The 13,511-nt window shown below is 42.2% G+C and overlaps 1 long non-coding RNA gene across 1 annotated transcript; it reads right to left on the bottom strand.

Annotated features, from left to right (window-relative positions):
* Positions 1-368: 368 nt before the first annotated feature.
* LOC309537935 lies at positions 369-2,362 on the bottom strand. The gene is made up of 2 exons (XR_014222068.1): positions 1,489-2,362; positions 369-1,097 (listed from the first exon to the last, which is right to left on the bottom strand). It is a non-coding gene; the product is annotated as an uncharacterized lncRNA (long non-coding RNA).
* Positions 2,363-13,511: the final 11,149 nt, after the last annotated feature.

Raw genomic sequence — 13,511 nt, 5'->3', positions numbered from 1 at the left:
GACTGAGGAGGTGAGACATAGGAGGCGTATATCCTCTGCCCATATTTTAGATGGATCCAATTTCTACAGGAATACAGAAATAATTCAAGAGGAAAAGCAAGACAATGAAGATCATGGACGTCCTTAAAGTTGGTTTTTCAAGGGACAGAAAGAGCTCTTTTCATGTAACTTATTGTTTTTCTCATTCACCCTATCCTATGGTTTGGAAGAGTTTACAGAAATGTCAGGATATATGTTAGTTAAATGGCTCACTTTTGTTTTTGATGCAATGATGACTGTCTTTCCATGGTTGCCCACTGGGCTTGTAAAGGGTTCTGAGAGCCTGAAACAGCCTCAGGAAGGAGGCCACCAGTTCCACTGCCCCCCCATTTTACAGATGGGATCTGTGGCCATAGGACAGCAACTTGTCCAGAACTACCCTGTACTGAATTATCCACACTGGACATTGCAAGCAGAGCACCACCAAACTTCCTTCTCTCGCCCCACTTGCCAGCACATATCAAAGTCCCATTATTGTGGAACACCCCCTCTTCCCAAATGAAACAGCTCCATCAAAACCCAGCTAGCGGAGAGACCCTTCTTCACCCAGGCAAAAGAGTTCCACTTGGGAGCAAAGCAACACCTATTTTGCTTTCACTCAAATATTTCATAGAAGCCGATCTGCAGCAAATCACATTTCATTTCTGCAAAAATAAGTAAAATCATAATCAGGAGGAATCCACAGTGATAACATACTCATAAGTATGGTGCGGTCTTTCGAGAACAAACACTGAGCCAATAAAACAGGAAGGAAAAGCCTCGCAGCAGGAAAGGGCCCTCCCCGCATGGAGGCAGCCGCTCCACCTGCTGTGCAGACAGGGGATTTGTGTATGTGAATTAACACTTGTTCTTATTTGTTTTCTCACCTTTTAATACAGCAGCTGCGGGTGTGCCGCTTTATCTCCAGCAAACGCTAATAAGCAGCTCTAAAAGGAAAGCTCACTTCAAGGACCATGGTGGATAGCCAAAAGGGGGCTGGCTCTTTATTTTGCATTTATTTATTTATATTCCACATTTTTCTCCAAGGAGCTCAAGTTGCTGGTACATGGTTCTTCCCTCTCCTCAGTTCAGTGGCGTAGCGTGGGGGGTGCCAGGGGTGCCAGCCGCACCGGGCGCAACATTTGGGGGGGCGCATTTGGCCGGCCCTCCTCGAGGAAGCAGGAACCCCACTGTCCTCGGACCTCCTCCGAAGCCTGGCGGTGGGGCGGAGAGACCTTCTCCCCGTGCCAGCCTTCGGATGGCTGTCCTGAAGACTTGTGGTGGGAGCAGTGGTGTAGCGTGGGGGGTGCAGGGGGGCCTGCTGCAACTGGCGCAACATCTGGGGGCGGCGGAAGAGACTCGAGTGCTAAAATCCACGGGTTAGGGGGCGCAAATTACTTGCCTTGCCCCGGGTTAGGGGGCGCAAATTATTTGCCTTGCCCCGGGTGCTGAGAACCCACGCTACGCCACTGCCTCAGTTAATCCCCACAACGGCCTTGTGAGGTTGGTTAGGGTGAGAGGCAGTGACTGGCCCACAGTTGCCCAGTGACCTTCATGGCTGAGTGGAGATTTGAACCCTGGTCTCCCGGGTCTTAAGAGAACAACATGCTGACCACCACTCTGAGCAGGCTCATTCTGGCAGGCAGGAGGCACCCGGTTTGGACACAGCCAGAGGGAGGGGGGCACAAATTTGATTTGGTTCTCATTTGCAGGCCAACCTATCTAGTGTGCCCTGGGAAGTCCTGGGAAGCCCCTGGCACACTGTTTCGCTATGCAAATTTGCCTGCCAGACAATTCTTCCTTTCTGCTTGCCAAATTGGATTCAAAGTGGGCATGAATAGAGCGATCAGCTCAGAGAATCTCTAGCAAATGTGACTAAAAGCCACACAACTGGGATAAGTACCTGCAAGTTTTAAATTGCTCCCATGACGAATTGTAATCGCTCCCTTTCCAGTTCTGAATGACCAAGCTTCTAAAACAAGCCCCTTTTATTTTGGAGGCACTGAGCTTGTTATTGCTGAAAATAACGTTCAACTTTATAAATTGCTGTAACATTGTTGGCATTATATCTTGCTTAATAAGGAAATTTAATTGTCCATGTAATTTGGTAATTTCATAATGACATATTGTCTGTTATGCCAGTCTAGAATGACTTAATTTGCCTTTATAAAAGTTCTCATCGGCCTCCCTGAATTATTTTTTAAAATTAAAAGTCATAAATATACACATACACTAAACTATTGCTCTTGTTAATGATGAGTTTCCAAATCGCAGGGCCAGTTTACTTCAAAAACTGATTATTATTGACATTATATTGATTATGGTGAAACTGTTCTGCAATTAGAAACCCAACCCCCCTCCAAAAAAAAAACCTAACACAAATACAAGCCTGATGAATTTCATGCTGATGTAATTGTCAGACTGAAAAGGATGATAACTTTGTGTATTCCAAATTTAGTTTCTGGAGTCATAATCCAGATTTCAGGCTCCCAAAAATTGAGTCTTTCCTCAAAGGAAAAACATTCAACTATCAGAATTCATGACCAATACACATCTAATTTATTTATTTTTTAAAGTTTTTAAGCAATCTCTTGTTCTGATTAATGGCCTTCTGCCCTCAAGCAACATTGCAACATGGGGAAGTGTCTGTGGTGTCAGGCAGGAAGGCTTTTCTTTTGGCAGGGATGAGGAACCTACTGTGGTCCTCCAAAAGTTGTTGGGCTCTTAACTCCTATCATCACAGCCAGGATGGCCAGCCCTTGGGGACGATGGGAGTTGGAATCAAGCAACCTCTGGAGGGTCAGAAGTTTCCCACCCCTGCGTAGTATATTAAGACATTTCTGGGCTACCGTGACCTATATTTTTAAAAAATCATTTTGATAACAAGAGCTGGTAAAGGAAAGGGGAAGCCATAATCTCCTGACAAGACTGCCTGTTTTATGTACATGTTGTTGTTTTTCTTGAGTCCCAATCTACATAGAAAGTGCCTCCTATGCTCTTTCTCCTCCCCCTTCCAGTTTTGTCCTACTTTTTGATTCACTTTCTCTCCTCTCTTCCCTCCTGGGCAGTTGCTGTAGCTGCTTAATATCAAAAAGCCTCCATGTGGTGGTTCAGGAGCAGGGCGAGGCTGACTTGCTCCACAGAGATGCTGTTTTATGTAGTTTAATATAGAGAGTTGTCATGATGGCCCCAAAGAATGACACAAAATCAATAGCACACAAAAGAATAGTGCACCAAAGCTCATTTAAGAGACACCAACTCACCTATGTGGTGCCTCCACATTTGAGGCTGCAATCCAAAACACACTTACTAGGAAGTAAGGCTGCGTACACACAACATTTTATTCCAAAATCAGTGGAGAGTGAGCACATGTTTGTTTTTCCCATGTAGTGTACACACCAGCTACATCTGTTGTATATTTTTTTGCCCCAAAAAAGTGCTTATGGAGAAACTGGTTTCATTCCAAAAATAAAAGCTCATTGCAGATTGATTCTGCATTACCCTGCAGTGTGTCCATTTGAAAACAGATTGTAAGCAGTCCTGGCAGTGGGGCAGAGAGGTGTATCCCTACCTCCCCAATGACGTTGTGGGTGAGCGTATACCAATACTGCAATCACCACTTCCTTCTTCATGCAGCTGCAGAGAGGAAAAGGCGTAGCTCACCTACTCAATGGAACGGCTTTCAAATGGGTTTCAAGTAACCAAGCCCATCCCTGTGGATGCCAGGTTCTAAAAACAATCTACAGTGAAAGCACCATGTTGAGGACAAGCACAAACAATTCTGGATTTTAAAAAAACTAAATTTTTGTGCTACAAATGGCTCGATGTATATGCAGCCATAGTCTCACTGAATGCAACAGAGCTTACTTCTGAGTAAATGTGGTTAGGATTGCATTGTAAATTTACAGTGCTTTCCATAAAACACTCCCTACCATCTTTAGGTCGTCAACCATGGGTACACTATTGCGATAAGGATATCCACCCATCCCAAAATGCAGGAAGAACCACCTCCAACCTTCCTCCTGGGCAGCACAATGAAGTCCCCACCCCCATTTTCATTCCTGATCCCTCTTTAGTGGGAGTTCTGTATGTTGCCTTGCTGTAGACAAGGCAATTAAGGATCACATCAACGATAACAGACACACAATATCAGGAAGATTCAGTTGTGCAATTAAAAACATAAGCAATGTGTATAAGCTAGAGAGAGAAAAGGAATCCATATTCTCACTCAGAAGCAAAATTTGAATAATTACTTGAGAGATACAACGATGTCCTTTCCACCAGCGCGTGTCCAAGTCAAGACTACAATGCCTGACATCAAGAACCCAACAGCACTGACTATCACCTCATATGCCTGAAAAACATGGACATACCGCAGATATTTTAATTCTCTGTAGGGTTTTTTATATGGCTGTGGCATATATTTGTGCTTGTTTATTGAATTTTAGTGCTGTATTTGATTGCACTGCATTGTTTTGATGTTTTTACGCATTTATTCAAATTGTTTGCATGTCACCCAAAGAGGTTTTGGGTTGCCTAATAAACAAACAAACAAAAAAGCAGAATAATTTTGGCATACATTTTCCCCAGTGAATTAAAATCCTGAGAAGCTTAGTGCAGACACTTTTCTACAATTGTGAAGTTTGTGGTTCACACTATGAATCATAAGATGTGTACAGTGTTTAGAGTACCTCATGAGTTGTATATGTCTTCTCTGCATGCAGCAACTGAGCCAAGATTCACCCAATGTACTTTGCATCACATTTCCTTCCACATTCCAGGGGCATTAAGATACACAGAGCAGCCACCTGACGTTAGACAAAATGGGATGAAATGTCTGGATGATGCAGTGTTAATATAATCTACAGATGACCTTACTGAGCTTCCCTGCCTGTCATAAATTTGAATTAATTGTATCATTTTATTTAAGTTCCCAACTTGCTGTGGTGTATTAGCATATAAAAATTAACTCTGCGGGCTGTAATCAGTTCACCTTAATAAACCAACTTACCAGGACAAATGTGATAAAATTATAGTACCCCCTCATGGTGTTACCTTCATACCCCAATAGGACATTGCCTAATATTAAAATCTTCTTCCACCAAGCTTGGTGGATAGCTACGGTAATTAACCTTTTCTAAAATCCAATAAGAGCAAGAGGAAACTAAACGGAATAGCATCAAAGTCTGAAAACAGATGAGGAGGAAATTTCTCCACAAACTGAAGAAGAAATCTCAAAGAGAATCCATATGCATTTATATATCAGCAAACTTGGCAAATATTTGTGCATGAAGGAGTGGAAAGGGCAGATCAAGGTTTGATATTCATAGATAGGAAACCAGCAACCAAACAATGGCAAGTAGTATTCCCCTTTGGCCAGCCCAGGCTCTCTCCTGAGAGCCTGTGTGGTGTAGTGGTTAAGAGCGGTAGTCACGTAATCTGGGAAACCGGGTTCGCGTCTCCGCTCCTCCACATGCAGCTGCTGGGTGACCTTGGGCCAGTCACACTTCTGTGAAGTCTCTCAGCCCCACTCACCTCACAGAGTGTTTGTTGTGGGGGAGGAAGGGAAAGGAGAATGTTAGCCGCTTTGAGACTCCTGAAGGGGAGTGAAAGGCGGGATATCAAATCCAAACTCTTCTTCTTCTTCTTCTTCTTCTTCTTCCTTCCTCCTTCTTACTGGGTCCTCTTTTTACTTTTCTGCACATAAATCCAACACCAAAACTGGCTCCCACATCCCACATGTTCATGGCAGGCAAAATTATTGATCATGGGCAATTAGATGATGAGGGGACAAAGGGGACTTGGGGCTCACTCTAGGAAACGGAATCACTGGTGCCACCCATTTATTCATGCTACCTAGGACCTCAGGGACACTTATGTGCAAATTCTTGCTCGGCTACAGCTTTACTGTGCAGCATTCAAGCCAGTTACAAGTGGATACATGAGGCTCTGAAGAGGATGATTTAGGTGATCAGGGTCAATGTAGGGGTGAGGCATCTGTAATGGGGAATGGGCATTCTGGACAATGCATGCATGGGGGGCGCAATTTGCACTAGAACTCTCACTAGAGCCAGAAGTGATTAAAAAATTCATGTGTGAAAACACCCTCAGTCTCATTGACCCCTCTGAAAATGGAATTAATGAGCTTCAGAAAGATTATTACCCACATTGTGGAGGACTGGGGTGAAATCAGACATTGCCTGTACATTTTACTATAGTTTGATATTCCAATTAAAAATTGTCATAGGGTTAACATGAGGATAGGAATGTATAAATACATTTCAAATGAAATACGAGCCTTGGATCTGCATATCTCCTACGTGCTAATTCCTACCACAAACACACACTTTCCTATATAATCATGTATAAAAACGTCATAATTTATTTCTCTGGTCAATTTAAATCTTCCTTTCCTATTCTTAGCAACTGTCTGAAATTGCCCAGGAATCGTGAAGCAGAAGTGAGTGTTATTCCCTCAGCGGCATATGAGAGTGGCAGTCCTTTGGCCAGGTATGACATGGGCATGCCTGGAAGCTTATAGCTGAATTTAGTTGAAAAACAAATTATGATTTGTCTTCTCAAGGATCTTTATTTAAGTCAACAGACAACTTTTGAAAAGGTAGCTGCCAGTAAGCCAGAGAACTACCTAGGAAAAATTTCATCCTCCTCCTCTTAAAAAAAAATAAAAATCACAGTTCACTGTGACAATATAATAAACGAGCCTTCACTGACCAGAAAGTACACACCTATTTCAAACAGTACATTTTGTCTTTCATTCTATGCTTTCAGTCATGAGTTTCATTTTGCTTTCTCTCCTCTCCTCTCCTCTTCTTAATGTCTCTTAAGCTAAACAGTTCAAATTTTCAATTGCATTATAAAATAAAGGCTCAGAAATGCATATTTGGTGTGATTTTTCAGCTGTGGTTAGCAAAAGTAGCTGGGCACAGTGTTTTCTGTTCTATTAATAATTTTTCATTCTTGTAAAAGAAAACAAGGTAAAATGATGGCAACCATCTGCTTTCTCAATTCTTGTTTGGAGTTCTGTTGGCTACCTCTGTATTCTCTCATACATGACTAATAGGAAAGATACAAGACTAATAGGAAACATAACTGCAACTTCACTTATGGTTGGCTTCAGTTAACAGATGGTCTTTAAACGATCCAACATAAAAGCACACATTTTTATAAAAACTGACCCCCAAACTGCTTCATAAAGTAAAGGGTTTTTTGTTTTTTTTTAGATCTTTAAAAACTTTAAAGAAGTTGCAGTATAAAAGAGGCCCTAGAGTACAAAGAACACTTATAATTTCCAACTTAAAATATCAGAGACAAAAGATTTAACAATACGATAAGTATCAGAAATAACACACAATTCCCTTTGCAGCTATATAAAAAGAGGCTAGTCGGCTGGTAAAAATCTTTCCTACTCATATTTTAAGTATGGCCATAAAATTACAGCAAACAGGTCTGAAAAAAATCTATCTGCCATGGCTGATATACCCATGATGGACTAGCGAAGGCCAACATCTTCCATATGCTGGTTAAGAGCTGGTTAAGAGGTGTGCCTAAGGCTAGCACTACAGCTGCCTCCTTTGGGGGAAATCGTGAGTGATGGTTCAGCCATCTCTAGCAAACGACAGTCCTCTAACCACTTTCCCCAAAGCATCCCAACTGGCTTTAGCAGCAAGTTGCCGCCAGAGAAAATTGTCTGAGGTTCCCTGTGTAGCACCAATTTCTTTTTAAAACAGCCCCTATATCTTACCAAACGTTTCAACTGCTGTTCAATGCAATGATAATCATCCAGTGTATCCTCCTGGATACAGAGGAAGGCAACCAATGCAAGCATCACAACACAACCCACCAAAAGAAATATTAATTTCCTATATACACTCATAGGGTCTGAATTAAGCTCTGAGGAACTACAAACAAGATCTTGGAGTCATAGGGAATAGATCATGCTGGATTGTGGCAAACATACCATGTAACTGTCATGTTTCGAGTGGGACATCACAGATTTAAAGCAGGCATCCCAGTCTCTGATTGGATCCCAGAATGTCCATGCATCCTTCCTTGGGCAGCCACTGCACAGGAGAACAACTTTCCCCTTCTCAGTGTCTTAATAAATTAAGCAGGGAAAGAAAATGGCTGTGGTGGCTGCAGGGAGAAATCTGGCTCTCTACCAATCAGAGCACCTGGCAGGGAGCGCAACAACGTTGATGTGATGGCAGAGCATGATGGCGTAGCAAGGAAGGGAGGACAGCCCTATGCTTTGCCTTGCCCAGCCCCGCTGGAGTGCAGTGTGTGGCCCTGGGGAACCATGAGCCCAGCAGGAAGGTGGCTGGAGCGTGTGGAAAGGAATGAGACTCGGCAGTCGGAGCAGCAGGAGGTGAAAAGGCTCTGGGTGCTCTCTGGCAGTGGCAGCTGCTCAACAGTGACTCTTTCCCTCCCTCTCATACCAGAGCTCAAAGGAGGAGAGATGCGGTGCAGGGCTGATGCTACCACGCCTTCTCTACACTGCTTCTGCCCCTGGCTCAGACCTGAGCCAGGAGTGAAGCTGCAGTGTACGGGAGCCCAGAGGAGAAGAGGAACGCCGCCACCGCTGGTCTTTCTCTACACTACTTCTCAGAGGTGCCCGTGTCCCTGATCCCAGCTTAAAAAGGTTGGAAAGTATGGTCAAAATCACCCACCTGCCCTGAGCCTTAAAAGCAAATTGGAAGACATTTCCAAGCTGATTGTTCTTCCATCCAATTCATCCTCTTGCTGTGAGCAAACCAACCCACTTTGCTAACTGGTCCATTGTACTCTGTCATTTCCCCAGCCCTCATTTTAAAAACACAAACCTCACAAACATGATGCTAGTTAACTTGTGTAAATCAAGTCGCACATCATCTAATCTAGAAGTCATTTGCCTTGAAATTTAACTTCTCCTATTTTTCTAAGACATGTAAATTGTTCTTTTTGACAAAGCTAGGCCAAGTCAAGTGTATTTCAAAAAATATCCTGAAGAAGAAAATTATTTTAGGAAATACATTTGCAGAAAACCAGAAAATCTTTGTGATGTATTAGAATGACTAACATGAAGACAAAGTTGAACAGTACTCATTGTTTTCTTTCTTCCAACAGTCGTAGTGTAATTCAGTTTTGTTGCAAATAAGCCCAGGTACATTTTTAAAGGCTTATTTTATTTTCTGATTAGCTTAAGCCTTGACTGTTTAACTATGGCTCAATTATGTTAATCAATGAACAGTTGCACTGGTATTGTTCTTTCATGTACAAAGCAAGCCCCAACTGGGCTGTCTATTTTTTGCAACAAATTAACTTTCTCTCCCTCTCTCCCTCTCTCTCTCTCTCTTTCCTGCCAAGGAACGGAGGATAGACACAAAAGTTATTATCTGCCTATGAGAGTATGTCAAATGCAGAACAATGGGACTTTGCTTCCCAACATGCACACCACAAATCAGGAGAATGGTTTCTTGGTATAAACATGAGGATTTTATATTATCCTAAATCAGAATTATCTGAGTTTTCCTAAGAAGGAAGGGTATATGATAGTTTCTCCTACCCAATTTCAAAAGTGTCATGCAAATAAAATAAAAATTAGGAGTAGAGGAATAAATAATGCTGGCAACTAATAGAAAGCAGAAAGTAAATTTGTATCACTCAGAGAATCTGCTGTTCTAGAAGCATCATCAGCATCTGTGTCTGAGCAATTCATCATCGCAGGGAGATGGAGGGCTAGAGGAGCAGAGCCAAGCTACAAGCCAGAAAGACCAACACACACATTTTAAGAAGGTTATGGAACAAAAGAACTCATTTTATCACTTGGCTTTACCGCTTGAGAAAATGGCTCCTGGTGCGCTGAAGTCCATGATAAATGTGCCCCCTCCAGATCTTTATTGCCCTTGTAAATCACAGGACTGACAGCAGTTAATAAGAAAGCTTTTGAGTGGTTTTGAAGTTTTGCTATGCTTTGTACAAATAAAGCCTCATAGTAAAGAATTTGCTAGTCCTCAAGATATGGAAAAATTATTGCAAGTGAAACCTTTTTTTATTGTGTTTCCTTTTTCATACTGAAAAGGGAGTATGTGTTAGGAGGATGAGATGATGAAGCCAATCCAGACATGTTGTGTTTCGGTTTCTTTTACTGCTGGTTTTAATTATCTTTAATTGTTTTTAACTGTTTTTATTGATAATTTTAATATTTCTTATAAACCGCTTAAGAGGTTTTACTACAATCCCACAGTACATGAATTGAGTTAAATAAAATATGCAAATAGCCATTTTAACTTGTCTTTCTGATCAGAGCATAATGCCTCTGTCTTACAGGCGCTGGCTCTGGTATTTCTAAGCTTTGGGGCAGGGAATGCAGAGGCGAAGGAGAGGGATGTTGGAAACCCAATTTCCAGCAATGCAGTGGAAAGGACCAGGATTCTACAGCTATAATTACTGGGTAATTATGTTTGGTATCTTTTTTAAACAAAGCAAGTGATGGTTGGGTTTCTATTAAAAGTGATGATTCCAAATACTGGTCAGAGAGAGTGACACTGACTGCCAGCTCACCTCCTGCATGGAACAACAAAATTATTCTAATCTATAGCAAGGAGATACCACAGAAGGCAGCTGCCATGATAGGATAATCCATATCCTGAATTTATACTAGACACCTATCTTTTCCTACGGTGACAGCCTCATCCTGGGCAACACAAATGGACCTCCATTCTAAAGTGATTTGCCCCAGTTCAGTGAATGCAATCTCCATGTGGAAATGGAATTTCTGCATGTAGATCTACTGTACCAGATGTGCTGAGTAGGGGATGACAGACCACATCTAGCCATGTGATAATACGACATGCATAACTACACACAGCATTACCCCAAATGTATCTCCATGCGTCAGCTCATGTGCATTAAGCATGGTAATCTGAAATTATAAGAAGAAAAGCAATTGTAGGAATAACAGTAACTTAATATGGCTAGAACTCTCTCCCAATCTCCCCCCCCCCATAGCCCATATTACATAAGACGTAGTGGTAATGCATGCAAGAACACCATGTGGAGATGTGTGGAATCCATGGCCCTCTCCAGATGTTGCTGAACTACAACTCCCATCAGCCTCAGCAAGCATGGCCAATGGCCAGAGATTATGAGTTGAAGTTCAGCAACATGGGGAGTGGGGGCAAAGGTTCCCCCACCTGGTATGGAGATCATTTTGGGATACACATTTAAATTGAGAGACACCAGGGAAGATGCAGGCTCAAACTTCCGCAGCAGTTTTGCTGGGACCATGCAGGCACACACAGGACAAACTCAAGCATGTAGGGGACAAAGGCTGTGCTGTCAGGTTTTGCATCTTGCTCACAAAAAGCAGCACCCAAGAACAACTTGTGAGCATGGCTGGCACACAGTGCTTTGGATTTGCTTTTCTTCTTCTACGCTGTGGAATCTGGTGAGATTTTGCACTTGCAGAAAACTTGCTCTGAAAGGAAGCCATCCCAAACACAGGGCAATCCCTGGACTTAGGAAACCCAGTTTCCCTTTTGATAGCGTCTAAGGACCAAGGAGTTCTGTTTTGCTCCACTGATTTCAGAGCTCATTCCTGCACAAACCTGGGCCTAATCATTCAGTTCCCTTAAATGAAATGTTTGTTTAGGCAGCAGAAGAGAATAGAAAGCTACTGATGATTAAAGCTCTTGACTTTACAAAATCTATACCACACCCCGCCCCATGCTGGTTAACAGCTAGGTGTTCTCCAATGGTGGAAACCCTTGAAAAGCTCACATCATAATTTGAGAATCACTCGCCAAATCATATAGGTATTGATGTTTGCTGCTCTATAGTTAAATCACATCAAATGTCAATTTAATCATCTCATTAGCTGGCTTTTATTGAGCTTCAAAGCTCTCTACATACCTCTACAATTCTCTGATTAGGCAACATATAGACTGTATTTGCAGTTTGCATCTGCCAAGTGATTAGCTCAGTGGTCCTGCTAATCTGTTCGTCTCAAAGGCATGGAGGTTCAAATTCCTCGGAGGAGCATGCTCTGTTTACATCTTTGGGGCATAATGTCACCATGCAACCTTATGAGCAATATCAGCAAGCAAACGCAACTGCCTGTTTGCTAAGCTAGAGAGTGATTTCAACGACACGGTGCAGGAGGTAATGAAAACACTGACTACCTCTCCCTTGGTCATACTTGGTTAGCACTCAGTAACCTGCCTAGCTTTTATACTTTCTTACTAAGGCTATCCACTGATTAACTATTTTTAGTCAAATTAACCGTAGTCCTGTTTAACAGACTAGTGTTTAATTATCCAGTTAAAGCAAACAGCCCGGTTGCCTCTATAAAGGTAACAAGTTAAGGGGATGTATTGGAGATAACAGTTCCTCCCACGTAATTAACAAAGGCAGATGGAAATATTCTGTTCAAAAAAATCATCCCAAATATAAGAAATGATAATTAATAGCATCAGCAGTGAACACCCTCCAGCTGCAGCCAGCATCGATTCCTCTGATTTAAAATCCACATTCTAAATCTGCGATTAATGAATTAATCGATTAACATGCCGATTAGTTTGATGAATGTTCCCAGCCACACTTCTTGCCAAAAACGCTGATGTAAGAGCCAAGAAGAGAAGTCGGGTGTGTGATTGTCACATACGTAGAGTCTGGATGGCAAAGGTCAGAACAGCTTACTGGTATTGCTGGCCCGCTGCTCCGAATTGTATATCTTTTCTGTCCCTTGGTTATTGCCTGACATGATTTAACAACTGTAATTCCTTATTTAACGATGTCAAAGGTTTTTAGGAAATTGACTGTATTTCACCAACGATATATTTCTTCTTGATTACCGAGTGGTTAAAATGATTTTAAACCAAGACAGCAAAATAAAGCAGTAATAAAATCAATAGAAGGTGCTTAAAACATTCCTTCTATTAGGTAATGGCATTTAAAATATCCGTAGCTTGTAATGGCACTTAGGATATGCCCAAAAATCAATGAGCTAAATTACTTATTGAACTAGTTAATTTGAGCATTGAGTTTTATATGTATATTGATAAAAGAAGCTTCCAAAGGCAGCATTATCAGTTCTGTTATATGGTCAGATGTCTCCCCCTGCTGGAAAGAAGAAAAGACTCCACCCAGAAGGAAAATCGAATACTGTACTGTGTTTTAGGAAATTGTGTGATGTAAGGTCTAGAAGTGCCACAAGAGGTCCCCTGCCCTTACTATACAACAATAACTTCAAACTGATTCAGCACAGGCCACACAGGGCTATTTAGGGGGCTCTTCCAGCTTATGAACAGAGGAAGCTGCGTTCTTCTAGGTCAGACCATTCACCCGTCTAGCCCAGTATTGACTTCTCTGACTGGCAGCAGCTCTCCAGGGTCTTGGGCAGAGAGAGGCTTTTCCCATCACCAGGTACCTGGAGATGCTGCCAGGGATCGAAGTCGGACCTTTTTGCATTTCAACACTGCCTTAACATCATCTGA

The sequence above is a fragment of the Podarcis vaucheri genome (genome assembly GCF_965113315.1).
Source record: "Podarcis vaucheri genome assembly, chromosome: 7".
Taxonomy (NCBI): Eukaryota; Metazoa; Chordata; class Lepidosauria; order Squamata; family Lacertidae; genus Podarcis; species Podarcis vaucheri.
This window is presented reverse-complemented; position numbering and strand designations above follow the sequence as displayed.